This window comes from Typopeltis vanoorti, chromosome 6 (genome assembly GCF_054136105.1).
Source record: "Typopeltis vanoorti isolate ZY-2024b chromosome 6, IOZ_Tvanoo_1.0, whole genome shotgun sequence".
NCBI lineage: Eukaryota > Metazoa > Arthropoda > Arachnida > Uropygi > Thelyphonidae > Typopeltis > Typopeltis vanoorti.
The window spans coordinates 81,280,901-81,297,641 of NC_143554.1; the positions used below are offsets into that span (position 1 = coordinate 81,280,901).

The window sequence follows — 16,741 nt, forward strand, 5'->3', positions numbered from 1 at the left end:
TATTAAGCTAGAGAGCAATCGATCCAGCAGTATTCCGAGATTCTGTGCTTTTGCACACACTCTTTCTCCTATTTGTAAATAACCTTCTGTCACTAGCCTTAAATCATATCCATAACTTTGCCGATGGCAGTACTCTCCATTCCTCTTTTTTTCATGTGGTAAACCTTGCAGTGTTTGCATACCCCAAGCTACAAGATCTTCCATAAATGAGTGCATTAAATTGTAATATTTTTGTCATATTTCCATGTAGCGAGGACAACCTTGTCAACTTCAATACCACCAAAATGCAATCCTGTTTTATTTCACCCAAGAAAAACCATGTCCTCCCTCACCATTGATAATACTGAGATCAGGTATCTCTATGTTTGAGTTGACTTACACCTTGAGCTTCTCTGGCACAAGCAGAACACATTCATAGCATTCTCTGTCTCCAGAAACCAGGTGTTGTTTTCTGTCCAAGCAATTTCTAACCCATACAACTCCTAACACTATAAATCCCAAATCTGTGCTTTCAAATATTGTTCTCACGTTTGGGATGGTGCACCAGAAAAACACTTCTTTAAAAAAGCTTAGACATTTAAGGAGAGGGCTATCCCAGTTAATTAATGATCCTTCTCACAGACTCACTCCAGCCACTTAAGCGCCTTTTACAGGTATTTTAATAAGTGTTATCTGCTGAACTGGCTGCCATCCCCCCCCCCCCACACACACACACCAACTGCAAGTTAACCTGTGTGTGTTAAGGCTTAAGTGTTGTAGGCCATCATGTAGGAAGTTCAGTGGATCATTAACAGAGCTAAGAAAGGATTAAAAACTATTTTAATTCTTCAGTATTTCATCTCACTCACTGAAACATCTTCAGGTAGTACTTCCAAACATTTAACACAGTAATAAATGAAACATGTAGATCTGACCCTAAAGTATCCTAGCTAGATGGGGCTCCCTCTTAACTCAATGCCTGGAGTATATAAAGTGCCCTCTTCCTCCAAGTTGGCATACTTTGGACAGAAAGGTAGATCAGACACCATCTGCAGAGATGAACACAAAACATACTTCTGCAACCATCACTATGGTCAATTTGGTCTTGCATACCATGTATTGGATACCACTCACAGGATCTTCTAGTAAAAAAAAAAACCAGCAAGAAATAAGTGACTATATTATTGTTCATAGCAATATCTTCACGTTGGTTCAAGACACAAAAACATATAGGGGATTTGAAATAGGAAGCGATCGCCATTTAGTTCTGAGAAGGATAAAATCGAGTATAATATTGAAAAGTGTAAGAATTGACCATAGTGATGGTTGCAGAAGTATGTTTTGTGTTCATCTCTGCAGATGGTGTCTGATCTACCTTTCTGTCCAAAGTATGCCAACTTGGAGGAAGAGGGCACTTTATATACTCCAGGCATTGAGTCAAGAGGGAGCCCCATAAAAAGATAAAAAGAATCAAAGTTGAACTTCTTTCGGAAGTCATTTGACAACTCAAATATACAAATAATCAAGAATATCCTTTCTTTCATAGTTACATGGTGATTGACATTCTTATAATAAATTATGGAGACAACTACTTTGTTAGAGTAATAACTTCAAATTAATATAAATAAACCAAAATAATCACATGGCACTTCAACTTTTGCATTAAAGTCATTATCTGGAGGGAGTATACTCTCCATATATATATATATATATATATATATATATATATACATACATACATACATACACACACAGTGGAACCACGGTTGTCGAACGACACTGATCTCGAACAAATCGTTCCTGAACATATTTTCTGAACCAAAGTTTCGGAAACGCACCGGTTTCCGAACAGGCAAACCGGCAACCATATGCTCTGCAGGCTGAGCATGTGATTGCCGGTTTGCGTTGAGCATGTAAGGCAGGAGAGCGTTAGTTATGCGGCAGCTTCAGTGCAAACACCTGCTCGAATTTGCAGCGCATTTTCTTGATTTTCTTTGTGTTTTGTTATTTTTTCATAAATTACAACTCTCCTTGTATAGTTAAAGTGAAATTAAATTTTTGTCTATATTTTATCTATTTATTGTGTTTATTCTTTAAGTGTACGATTTTATGCATGAAATACTGTTATAAAGGTTTAAACAAGCAATCATCTCGGGTTCAGGAACGGATTAATCCATTTTATATTAATTCTTATGGGAAAAAGGTTTCAGTTTTCAAACAAATCAGTTCCCGAACAGCCTTTAGGAATGAATTATGTTCAACAACCGAGCTTCCACTGTACATACACACACACACACACACACACAAAGAAACTAGCTACATTGCAATACACATAGTAATTTGTGTATTGCTCATGGCACTTCCATGTGTGTTCCTCTCTGTGTGTTAATAAACAGCTAACCAGCAGGCTTTTTAAAAAAAAGCCTGCTAGTTAGCTGTTTGGCTAGAGATTATTAATAGTTAAATTAACAGATGTTTTTCTTACCTCACTACAGAGCTGCCAAACTTAAAACACCTTCATCATCAAAACACTAATTACGGGTATAGACCATACTGGTCTGTTCCGGTCTCATTATCCATCCAATATCTTTTTTTGAGGTCTACCCTGCCTTCTCTTTCCAATTGGCTCATATTTTTAGTATTTGTTTAAGATGCCGGGTATTGGCCATTCAGTTTACATATTAAATCCATTTTTGTTTATAATTGTTTAGTTTTTCTTCTATTGATTTTGTTTTTAGTTCTTTTAAAATGTCTTCGTTCCTTTTTTGATCTAATAATGTGTATTTTGCAGTTCTTCATATAAATCTCATTTCACTTGTTTTTATTCTTTGTTTATCTTGTTTATTGCCCAAATTTCACTGCCATATAATAACGTGGGCACTGCTAAAGTATTGTATATTTTCAAGCGTGTTTCTTTTTGTACCTATACTTGGGTTGAATGTTCTATTTATCAGGCCTATAATGTGTAAAAATTTTGAAGTTTTTAATTTTATGTCTTTTTCTCCTTCATACGATATTTCACATCCAAGATAACTGAAAGTATTTATCTGTTCTATTATTTTATTATTAATAACTATTTTGCTTCTAACTGGAGTTTGTCCACAAAATGCCATTGTTTTAAGTTTTATCTATGGAAATTTTCATTCCAAACTGTTCTACTATAATGTTTAAATTATATATTGCTATTTGTAAATTGTCTTCCTTATCTGATATTATTACCTGATCATCTGCAAATAATAACATATTTATTTTGTTATTCCAGGAAATTTCTATACCTTGATTGTTTAAGGTGTTCCACTGTATTAATATTTCATTAATGTAAATATTGAAAAGTGTTGGAGACAGAGGGTATCCCTGTCTTACTCCTTGGGTTATAGATTGTTTTTCAGACAACTCTTCATTTATTTTTATTTCGTTATTTTTATATATATTCAATATTGCATGTAGTAAAATATTAGGTATATTTATTCTTTGAAATATATATCAAACAGTATATATCTTTTTAGCTTGTCAAATGCTTTTTCGTAATCTATAAACAAAAGATTTCCAAATTAAATTCTCTTCTTTTTTCTATAAGTTTTAAACAGAAAGCTGCATTCATTGTAGAGCGTCCTTTTCTAAATCCATTTTGACATTCTAATAATATTTTTTCACTGTATATTTTTAGTTTTTCTCTAAGTATTCTGCTATATATTTTGCAGCATGTATTCAATAAACTAATACCTCTGTAGTTAGCAGGTTTTGTTTTATCCCCTTTTTTAAATATAGGTATTACTATGCTTGTATTCCTTTCTATTGGTATTTGTCCATTTGTATATATTTTATTTAAAAATTTTAGTAATCTTTGAAGAAATTTTTTTTTCAGCAAATTTATACAGTTCGGAGTTTATCCAATCTTCTCCTGCTGATTTGCCATTTTTTATTTTATTTAGGTTGTCCTTTAATTCTTTCATTGTTATCATATCATTTAAGGTATTTTGTAAGTTTCTGGTGTAATTATTTTTGATGCTTGTATTATCCGTCCAAAAATCTGCAAAGTAATCCAAGAATTCTTTTACATCTATTTCACAATTTATATTTGCAGTTTCTTTTATATCTGCATCCATGTGTTTTAGTATTTTGTACGCACTGGGTCTTATTTTGTGTATGTCATTTTCTAGATATGATACAAAATTTTCCCAGCTTTCTCTGTCTCTCTTTCTGGTTTTTCTTTTGGTTATTGCTTGTCTTTTTTTATATTCAAGTTCATCTTCTTGGTTTTTGCTACTTATATTTAAAAGACTTTTAAAACTGTCTTTTAAAAGCCAGCTTTTTATTTCATTGTCCCAAATATATGTAATTTTTATTTTTATGATATTTTTTGTGTGTTCCTAGACTTTCATATGCTGCTGATGTGATTATTTCATTCTTTCTCAATGTCTTCATTTTCTTGTATTTTTTCTAAGTAGTTAATAATCCTCTTAGTATAAATTTCTTATACTTGAATCATTTAGTAGTCTTACTTTGTAATTAGATTTTGTTTCTCTAGTTTGTTTATTTTTTTGTAGCCAGTTTGGTGGAAATCTTAGTTTTGCCTGTCTAAATAGTGATCTGTATCAATTTCTAGCCCTCTTCTAACTTGAACGTCTAGGAAGAGGTTTGCTGCTTTTTCATTTGTTATAACATAGTCTATTATTGATTTTTGTCCTCTTGCACATCATGTATATTTATGTTTCTAAAATGTATTCATTATTTTTAAATTATTATATATTGCATAATCAATGAACGGCTTTCCATTTTTGTTCACTGTTGTTTCTCTAAATTTTTGTATATTATTATTGTTAATTTTTTTCATTCCTATTCTGGCATTAAGATCTCTGGCTATAATTATATGGTCTGTTTTATTTAATTTTTCATATATTCCTTGTAACTCTTTGCAAAAGTAATAATTTTCTTCTTCTTTTCCTTCTTCAGGGGCATACAATCCAACAACTGTTAAATTTTCTTTATTTCATTTTAATTGCACTTCTAATATTCTTTCATTCCAGTATGTATTATATATATAATTTCTTATTAGCTCAGACATTATTTAAAAACAGAGAAGAAACAAAATTCAACAAATAATTTATTACCAAGATTATTATATCTTGGTAATAAATTATTTGAATCCTCAGATTCATATATTAATTGGTTAGAACACTTTCTTGTACACTGCTAATTTAGTGTTTTAAACGAAACTACAGTAAAATGACGTAGCTATTCTATACATTAATGGGATATCAGATCAAATAAACAGAATGCTATACCATACAACCTTATGCTATTTTTAAACCACCTACAAAATTATAAAACACATTAAACTCCTCCAAGAATATCCCCCCCCCATACCATCCCCCAGATATACCAAATTCAGTGCACTTGTAACTTACTTTATATCAGTGAAACTGGATGCACAATCCAATCCATAAAAAAGATCCCAAATAATGTATGAAATTTAACAATTTTGATAACTGAGGGCTCTTTGATCATACTCTTAACACCCTACACCAAAATGATTAAAGAAAAACAGTTATTCTTTGCATTGCACAAAAACTTGGTATGAATGCAAATTTAAGGAAGCCTGTGAACTTTTGATCAACCATCCTAAGCTAAACATCTTACTCCAAACAAGTTCTCCAGAAAATCCTCACTTTAGGACTAAGAACTTTAGTTCTTAGTCCTAAAAATTTCATATAATTTTATTTCATATAATATTAATAATTTTATTAGCCAAACAATTAATAGAATTTCAGCTTTGATGGAGCAGTTTTTTTTCTCTCACTAGAGGTCAGGCCAGTTGACCAAATTAGTGTACTTTAGCTTACTATTTGATCAACTGGCCTGACAAAATTAAACAAACAGTCAGGTAAAGGAAGAAAGCAACCAAAAGTTCTTAATAAGTAAATCAATCTGAGAGAAACATCTAACCAAGCAGGGCAATATGTAAAAGCAGTTAAGCAAAAGTTATAGAAAGCCTTTGGGAAGAATATAGAGGATAAATATCAGGAAGGTGGCAAACTGTTCCAGATGCTATTGAAAAACCTTAGAAATTGAGGAAAGAGTACTCTATAAAAGGAATCAGACATGATCAAGGTGATATAAAAACTGAGGATATTCTTGATGTCTGAAATCATTACTTTTAAAAGAATATTGAATAAAACAAGAAGTGACAGAACACTAGTAGTAAACAGTTAAGAGGAATGAAAAAGAGTATAAAAAAGTAGAAATAGTCATTGAAACCTGAAATATGAAAAGTCAGTCTGGAGTGGATGACAATCATCACCATCATCAGTTAACGGGTATAATGAAAAGATGAATAACCTCTATTCAGGCTACTATGACAGCACTACACGATTCAGTTTACATTATTATTAATCTCCTATCAACAATTTTCCTCTAAATTAATCTATGACTTGTGAGCACTCCAATACTGCCATGTCTAAAATTTTGTACTTCTAAAGCACTATGGACTGAATCAATCCACCTATACACCCATTTTCATCTTGGGCATCAAACTTCTGTTTTGCTAACCTCTCCTCTTCTGTTTAAGTGTTCATTAGATTAGTCCTGCTCACACATTCTTCAATGCAAACAATATAAAATACATTTCTAATGTACTTCAATGGCAGGATCATATTAAAAATGAAGAAATTTGTTCAGGCTTCTAATTTTTCTCATAATTCTCATATCTGTGGTCTCGAGTCTTTGATGAAGTGCTTTATTTCTAATCCAACTCTCAGATCCACTACTTAAAATTGATTTGAACACTATCATGTATACTGCTAGTTTGGTGGTTTGACTAATTTCTCTCTTATTCCATATGAATTTATTCAGCTGTCTACCCATCATACCAGTTTTGCCTATTCTGTTGTCTATTTCCAAATTTAAATTGCAACCTTCACTAAAACCTGAGCCTAAATTGCTGAAATATTTTGCTTGTTCTGCATTGAGAATGCACTTGAAGTTTTCTGTATATTTTCATAATTTTGGTCTTTTTTATTGTCGATTTTCATGCCAAATTTGTTACAGTTGTAATTCAATTTAGTTAGAGCATCCATTGCAAGTCTTCAGAATTCTCTAACTAAATTGAATTATATTTATACGTGTATGTGGTACCTGTATAAGTCTTGGAGATGGGCTTCTGTCCAATTACTGATAATTATAATAACCTATGTGATGTGCTTAAATTGCATTTAAGCCACATAATTGATTCCATGTTCACTGACTTCAGTCATGAAACAACACCAAGCAGATGACAAAACACTATGCACATAATAAAACAGAAAATGTCAAAGGAAAAAAAAAAAAGAAAGAAAAAAAAATCACAATATATAACATAAAACACAATTAAAAAGAAAACAGCATTAAGAGAAAACAAGAAAAATAAATACATTATAAGTTACATAATACAAAACAAAACAAAAATGCCTTCATGTATACATACAACCTAATTTCTTCCTGAAAATCATATAACACAACTACCATAAATATCTCAAAAAAATGAAAAACAAAAATACAAGCTGTGTTTGTTGTCGATTAATAGTTTAGACACAGAGAGAGAGAGAGAACTTACTCAGTTGCATCATATGTTAGAAAATCATCATCATCATCAAATTCCTGCCTTATACCCTCAAGGGGGTGTACAGGATATGACAGTACTACATGAAAAATTTACATCATTACTAACTTCCTATGTACAATTTTCCTCCAAATCAGTCTGTTACTTGTCAAGACTTCAACATTATCAGATCTTATATTTCTATCGTCTAAGGCACTTTGTACCGTATCAATCCACCTATATCTTGGTTTTCCTCTGGGTCATTTTCCTGCCAACCTGGCAGAGAACACTTGTTTTGCTAATCTTTCCTCTCCCATTCTATTTAATTGACCATACCACCTGAGATTAGCTCTGCTAACGCATTCCTGGATGCTGACAATGTCAAGTTCTTTCCTAATATCCTCATTTTTAATATGATATTGCCATTGATGCCATCTGTTCACGCCTCTAATCTTTCTCAGGACTCTCATATCTGCGGTCTCTAGTCTTTGGTCAAGTGTTTTACTTCTGACCCAGCTCTCAGATCCATAAGTTAAAACTGGTTTGAAAACTGTCTTGTATACAGCTAATTTAGTGTTCCCACTAATTTCTCTCTTATTCCATATGAATTTATTCAACTGACTTCCCACTATACCAGCTTTGCTGATTCTGTTGTCTATTTCTATATTTAATTTACCATCTTCAGTAAAAATCGTGCCTAAGTAACTGAAATGTTTTACTTGTTCCACAGGTTCTCCATTCACAGCACAGTTGACATTTTCAATGATTCTGCCTATTTTCATCGTCTTTGTCTTTTTATTACTGACCTTCATACCATATCTATTACAACAGCTATTCAATTTAGTCAGAGAATCTTGCAGACTTGTAGCGGATTTATTCAGAAGTATAACATCATCCGCATAAAGCAAAGAGCTGACATTAACATCTCCAATTTTGATATCAGGTTTAATACCACTTTCCTTCATAATGTGATCCATATAGATAATGAATAACAGAGGGGATAATGTACATCCTTGTCTCACACCAGATTTAACATTAAACCATCTTCCTGTACTTCCTTCAATTCTAACTGCTGACTTACAACTCAAATAAAGACTAAGTATTGCTTGATATAATGCCCCATTGACACCATATAACTGCAGCATATTGAATAGCTTCTCTCTTGGCACCTTGTCATATGTCTTTTCCAAATCGACAAAACTTAAATACAGATCTTTGTTATATTCCCATGTTTTCTCGACTATTTGTCGTAAAGTGAAGATCTGATCCTGACAGCCTCTATTTGGCCTGAATCCAGCTTGTTCTTCACCAAGCTTTTCTTCCACAATTCTTCTCAACCGTTTCTCAAGTATACTTGCATAGATCTCGCCAGGAACACTCAGTAGGGAAATACCTCTGTAATTCTCACATTCAGTTTTATTTCCCTTTTTATATATGGGTACTATGAGAGCTCTACTCCAATCATCGGGAATTCGTCCCTCAGTCCAGGCCTTCTGAACTATGCAGGGCAGCCACTGTAAGACTTTTATACCACCATACTTCAGCATTTCTGGTTGAATATCATCTACTCCTGCTGCCTTTCCACATTTCAAGCCTTTGATGGCTTTTTCTACTTCAAGTATGGATATGTATTCCTGACTGTATGCCTGGTCAATGTTTTTTATCACTGTGCTGTCATCACTGCTTGTTTCATTTAGCAGTTTTTCAAAGTAATTACTCCATACTTCAAGGATATCTTTTTCTCCTGTTTTCATGTCACCTTTATCATCTCTAACTCCTTTTACAGAACTCTTTCCTCCATTCCTAAGCTTCTTCAACAACCTGCAGAATATTTTGACACCTTCTTGATATTTATTTTCTATATTCTTGCCAAAGTCCTCCCATGACTTTTGTTTAGCTAGTTTTACACACTGTTTAGCTTTCTTACATTTGTCTCTGTATTCTGTGAAAGTAAAAGCTGACTTATTTGCCAGGAACTTTTGATATGCTTTCTTCTTTTCCTTCACTGCCTCTTTAACTTCCTGTGTCCACCAGGGAGTTCTGATTTTTATATCCTTGCACACAACCTCACCACATGCCTCTCTGGCAGAATCAATCAATGTTTTCTTCAGAGTTTGCTACTGAATCTCCAAGATTTGATTCCTGTTCTCAAACTCTTTCATTTTCTTTTCAATAATCTTTCTGTATTTTAGTCTACAGTTCACATCTGAGAGCTGCTCAACTTTTATTCGCTTTAAAACTTTTTTACATGTTATTCTTTTCAATATGAAATTCAATTTTATCCTGCTCAAGACTCGATAATAGTGATCACTTCAAATTCCAAATCCTCTGTACACTCTGGTGTCCTGCACCAGGGAGAAAATATCACTATCAACAATAACATAGTTGATGAGACTTTTCTTTTTCCTTGCCTCTTCTCTCCATGTGAATTTGTGCACATTTTTATGTTGGAACATGGTGTTAGTAATAACCAGTCCATGTCCTGAGCAGTAATCCAACAGATATTTGCCATTATTATTAACTTTGCTCTTTTCTCCAAATTTTCCCAAAATATTTTTATATGTCTCACAATCATTTCCTACTCTGCTATTTAGATCCCCAACAAGGACCAACTTTTCCTTTTTCATTGTGTCAGTTGCTTTTTCTAAAGCATCAAAAAATTCCTCCACTTCTACCTTAGTAGAACCTTCTGTGGGACCATAGGCACAAATAAGTCTCATTGTCCAGTTCCTCATTCTCATATTTGCCCACATTACTCTACTTGAGACTGACTGCCATTCAAGAAGATTAGCCTCGTATTTTGTGTTGAATACTATGGCTACTCCTTCTTTTCCTTGATTGTCATTGCCTGAATATAACATTTTGTATTTATTGCTCAGAAAGATCTCACCAGTTTTGGTCTTTTTTGTTTCAGTCACCCCTATTATGTCGATCTGGTACTTATCTAATTCCTCAGCTAGCTCCATTTCTTTGCCATTCAGGCTTCTTACGTTGATAGTACCGATCTTTAACTCTGGTGATGTTGAGTTGGGGTTTGATTTCAGATTTGTTCCAGTAGCTGACTTTTCGCTGTTCACCCTGGTCCCCTGGCGAAAACAACGTGGGCCTTGTTTAACCGGGCAACGCCCCCAGCCGGCATGAAATTTTGTCATGTTGTACCATTATTTTGTATTTTGGTTTAACCAATAAGAATACAATTTGGTCGGCTAAATCCCAAATTGCCAGCCCATCCTCGTTCATTCAGTATCAAAGTAGATACCCAACAGGGTGCACCATGAGAAGGTGAGGATTGGACATTAGGTCAGAAGCCCTGGTCGGTTCTCCGCATTCCTTTAAAGGCTATGTGGAGGTCTCCTCTCAGTTATACAGCTTTGACCCTTAAGCACCCTGTTAGATAATCAATATAATATTAATATCAATAGATATTAATATTACCCAGTGAGTTAACTGTATAATGGTGACATGAGCATGGGGAAGGATATCAGAATGAAAAATGCATGCTACATTATAGCAGTCTGTTCTGTGGGTTGTCTAAGCAATGAACAATCAACTACCTCCAATCTTTATTCCTTCTTCCAAATTCTCCAGTGCTTCTTTTAGCATTGCTTTGGAATACATGTTGAACAAAACTGGTGACAGAGAACAGCCTTGTCTTACTCCTCGCCCAATGATAACTGGTTCTGTTGTACCATATATGTCTCTCACCATGGCAATTTGTCCCATATATAGTGAGATAATTAGCCTTCTGTCTTTCCAATCTATACCAATCTTTTCCATTACTTCCACCATCTTATCCCATTTTACATAGTCAAAAGCTTTCTCAAAATCTATTTAACAGATGTTAACTTCTTTATTCACTTCTAGACTTCTTTCACTTACTATTCTTAACAGTCCAACCGCATCTCTTGTTCCCCTACCCTTCCTGAAACCAAACTGATCTTCTCCAAGAAATTCTTCCACTTTAGATGCAATTCTTCGTCTTAAGATTCTCATAAGTATTTTTGATGTATGGGAAATGAGGCTTATTGTTCTAAAATCCTTGCAGTTCACTGCATTACTTTTTTTTGGTATAGGTATAAATATTAAGGTCATAAAATCTTTTGGTAGTTCTCCTTTGTTATAAATTAAATTTATTATTTTGGTTATTTCTTCAGTTCCTTTCTTCTGTAGTTGTTTCAGGAATTCTACAGGTATTTCATCTATTCCTTCTGCCTTTCCACATTTTAGTTCTTTAATGGCCATTTCTACTTCTGTCTTCAAAATCTCTGGGCCTAGATCATCTTCATTTACTTCTTTATATCTTCTAATGGCAACTCATTTGGTCTATTTTCCTTGTCATATAGATCTTCAATGTATTCTTTCCATCTCATTAGGATTTTATCTTCTTCAGTTATGATTTCTCCATTCTTATTTTCTATGAATTCCATTTCTCTTGTGATTCATGCTTCTTGCTTTTTCATACAAAAGATCATACCTTCCCACTATCTCATAATTTTCCATTTCTTCACATTGTTTTTTAAGCCAATCTTCTCTACTTCTTTCTGCTTCCCTTCTCAATTTGTCATTCAGGATTCTATATTGTATTTTCCCTTCTGGAGTGTCTTTATTTTTCCATTTTCTTCTTTGTTCCATTAGAGAAATTATCTCATTAGTTATCCAAGGTTTTTTTATTCTTTTAGCTCTTACATATCCAATTTCTTCTTCTGCAATCTTCTTTATTTTCTCTTTCACTTGTTCCCATTTCTTTTCTGGATCTTGAGTTTTGACAAAACTTGTTTCCTCTAATTCCTTCTCCAATCTATTTCCAAATTCCTTGGTATTTTTTAATTTCTCTAAGTTCCTTTCTTTCCTTTTGATAGCTTCTTTTATTTTGTTTAGTTTCACATTTATTTCTATGAATAGCAGGTTGTGGTCAGAGTAAATATCAGCTCCAGGATATGTGCATGCATTTTATACACTATTCTTGTATCTTTGCTTTACTATAATGCAATCAATTTGATACCTTTCTGTATCTTGTGGTTTTTTCCATGTGTATGGTCTTCTCTTAGATTTTTTAAACCAAGTATTTGTAATTATTAGCTTATTTTCTTTACACAATTCCACTAACCTTTCCTCTCTCTCTCTCATTTCTATTATCTTCCTACTACACTCCCATCCTCTTCTTCTCCTACAACTCCATTCCAATCTCCCATTATAATCATATAGTCTTTTCTTTTTTCTTCTTTAATTAGTTCTTGTAACTGTTCATATATTTCCTCTATTTTCTCATCTGAATGGTCATTTGTTGGCATATATACCTGCATTATTGTTATGTCCACTGGTTCAGCCTTCAATTTTACCACCATAATCCTGTCATTCAGACAGTTTATGCTATTTATACTCTTACTTTGTCATTATAAAAATCACCTATTTCTTTCCATCTTACTTCACAGAGCCCTATGATATCAATTTTTCCTTTGTACACTTCTTGTTCGAGATTGTCTAATTTTCCACATCTGTTCATTGTTCTCACATTCCATGTTGCAATTCTGATTCTCTGACGATCTTTCATTGTCAGTTTGTTTATAGCTTGTTTTAAGTCACTTTTAGAAGTTTGATCGGGACGAACATCAGCCCTTGAAGTGTCCTTATTTCGTGATATTGTATCTATTCCAATGTGCACCTTCTTTTCCTCTCTGTGCCAAGAGACACCACCTTGGTTTGCTGGGCTTCTGGAGTTTTAAAAACAAACAAATATAGTAATCGTGCTAAAGCAAGGAGGGGAATGGGAGAGGGAAATAAAATCCAATAATACTGAAACACAAACTTGATATTGTTCTAAAATAAGTACATTACCAAAATGTTTAAGCTGCCTTAATTAAAATTATCAAAATTATGAAAAATACTATATACTTTAAATACTATTCTTGGCTGGGATGCTTAAGGGTCAAAGCTGTATAACTGAGAGGAGACCTCCATATAGCCTTTAAAGGAATGCAGAGAACCGACCAGGGCTTCTGACCTAATGTCCAATCCTCACCTTCTCATGGTACACCCTGTTGGGTATCTACCTGGATACTGAACGAACGAGGATAGGCTGGCAATTTGGGATTTAGCCGACCAAATTGTATTCTTATTGGCTTAAACCAATACACAAAATGATGGTACAAAATGACAAAATTTCATGCAGGCTGGAGCGTCGCCCGGTTTCTCCAGGGAACCAGGACGAACAGCTAAAAGTCAGCTACTGGAACAAATCTGAAAACACACCCCAACTCAACATCACCAGAGTTAAAGATCGGTATTATCAACATAAGAAGCCTGAATGGCAAAGAAATGGAGCTAGCTGAGGAATTAGATAAGTACCAGATCGACATAATAGGGGTGACTGAAACAAAAAAAGACAAAAACTGGTGAGATCTATCTGAGCAATAAATACAAAATGTTATATTCAGGCAATGACAATCAAGGAAAAGAAGGAGTAGCCATAGTATTCAACACAAAATATAAGGCTAATCTTCTTGAATGGTAGGCAGTCTCAAGTAGACTGATGTGGGCAAATATCAGAATGGGGAATTGGACAATGAGACTTATATGTGTCTATGGTCCCACAGAAGGTTCAACTAAGGTAGAAGTGGAAGAATTGTTTGATGCTTTAGAAAAAGGAAAAGTTGGTCCTTGTTGAGGATCTAAATAGCAGAGTAGGAAATGATTGAGAGACATACCAAAATATTTTGGGAAAATTTGGAGAAAAGAGCAAAGCTAATAATCATGGCAAATACCTGTTGGATTTCTGCTCAGGACATGGACTGGTTATTACTAACACCATGTTCCAACATAAAAATGTACACTAATTCACATGGAGAGAAGAGGCAAGGAATAAGAAAAGTCTCATTGACTATGTTATTGTTGATAGTGATGTTTTCTTCCTGGTGCAGGACACTAGAGTGTACAGAGGATTTGAAATTGGAAGCAATCACTATTTAGTCTTGAACAGGATAAAACTGAATTTCACATTGAAAAGAATAACATGTAAAGTTCTAAAACGAATAAAAGTTGAGCAGCTCTCAGACAATGGGAACTGTAGACTAAAATGCACAAAGCTTATTGAAGAAAAAATGAAAGAGTTTGAGAACAGGAACCAAACCTTGGAGATTCGGTGGTAAACTTTGAAGAAAACCCTGATTGACTCAGCCAGAGAGGAATGTGGTGAGGTTGTCTGCAAGGAGAGTAAAATCAGAACTCCATGGCGGACACAGGAAGTTAAAGAGGCAGTGAAGGAAAAGAATGCTGTAAAAGGAGTTAAAGAAGACAAAGGTGACATGAAAACTGTCATAAGCATCTATGTGAAATTGCAAGTCATTTTGTTTTATACAGCTGTCTAAAGCAAAATGTGTTGTCTGTATCCCTTGTAATGGATAAAACTGAGTATTGTGTGGTTATAAAATTCTTTGTAAAAGAAGATTTAATGCCAAAAGAAATTGATTCGAAGTTCATAAAAGTTTATTGGGCACTCTCCTCATTCATTTTCAACAATTAAGAAATGGACTGCTGAGTTTAAACATGGTTGTACCAGCCTTGAAGATGATCCATGTCAAGGACGTCCAAAAAGTGTAACAACACCAGAAATCAAGTGATATGGTATTGGGTGACCGGCGAGTCAAAGTGTGTGAAATTGCTGAGACTACAGGCATTTCAAAAGGACATGTAGGATATATCTTGCATGAAGAATTGCAAATGAAAAAGCTTTGCACAAGATGGGTGCCATCTTGCTCACAGCAGATCAAAAATGCACTTGCAAGAAATGTCTGAACAGTGCTTGGAGCATTTTAACAAGGATAAAACTGATTTTGTGTATCGATTTATTACTATGGATGAGACTTGGATTGACCAGAATCCAAACAGTGGAGTGGATAGAAGCTGGTAGTTCAGCGCCAAAGAAGACAAAGTCGGTTCCACCAGCAGGAAAGGTCATGGCATCAGTATTTTGGAATGCTAAAGGCATTTTGTTTATTAATTATGTTGAAAAGGGTAAAACAATAATTGAGGAATATTATTCCCATCTTTTAACCAGACTAAATGAAAAAATTCATGAGAAAAGACCTAGTTTGCAGAAGAAAAAGATCATCTTTCATCAGGACAATGCACCTGCCCACAAAGGTGTTTTGGCAATGGGAAAATTAAGGGATCTGCACTATGAACTGTTGGAACATCCACCTATTCCCCAGATTTGGCTCCCTGTGACTTCTATCTCTTCCCAAAACTAAAACTCTTCCTCGCTGGTCGGCATTTTTCTTCGAATCAAGAGGTGATTGCAGCCGCACAGGGGTATTTTGCAGATCTTACTGAGAACCACTACAGGGATAATGGTGCTGGAGCATCGCTGGAATAAATGTATTAGTCTTAAGGGAGATTATGTTAAAAAATGAAAATATTTTGAAATTATAAATTCATTTTTTCATTGTTAGGCAGAGAACTTTTCAGACCACCCTCGCAGGTAATTTTACTATGCTCTATAGTGGAGTGGACCAACATATCAGAGCATCTAGTGGTGTGGCCATTTTAATCAATAATAAATGGAAAAATAGAATACAAAAATATAATTTTGCAAATGATCAAATTATAACAGTTAAATTAAAAACAAATGGAAGCTACTTGAATATCATAGGTGCATATGCCACTGAAAAAGGTAGGAAAGAGGATTCCAAACAATTTTGAGGAACTACAAAAATAGTTAAATAAATGTAATAAAAATGAATAGTAATAGCAGAAGATCTTGATGCTAGAGTTAGAGATAATCCAATCCCAAATGTCTCAGGAAAATATGGAGAAATTTGCCTGACTACCAATGGTCAAGAACTATTAGACTTCTGTACTTGCAATAATTTTAAAATAAAAAATTCTTAAAAAAAAAAAAAAGAATATAAATAAAATATACTTGGAATGGCAGAGGAACAAGATCTATAATTGATTATATCATTACTAATCAGAAACTAGCTCCAAATGAGAGATATACATGCTTACAGAGGAAGTGAAATTTTTTCCAGATCATTATTTAGTAGTCTCTAAAATAGAAATACTAGCAAAATAGAGAAAGAAAGTAAATAAGAAAAAACAAGAAATAGAACAAGTATACAAAGTATATCAATTACAAGAAGAAAGATTAAAATGCTATATCAATCATGATTAACAGATTACCTAAAAGAA

The 16,741-nt window shown here is 33.8% G+C and overlaps 1 protein-coding gene across 5 annotated transcripts in view; it reads right to left on the minus strand.

Annotated features, from left to right (window-relative positions):
* Nucleotides 1-16,741, minus strand: part of Prp40 (pre-mRNA processing factor 40) — a 406,566-nt gene that overhangs the window by 248,602 nt on the left and 141,223 nt on the right. The gene's annotated exons all lie outside the window — the stretch shown is intronic.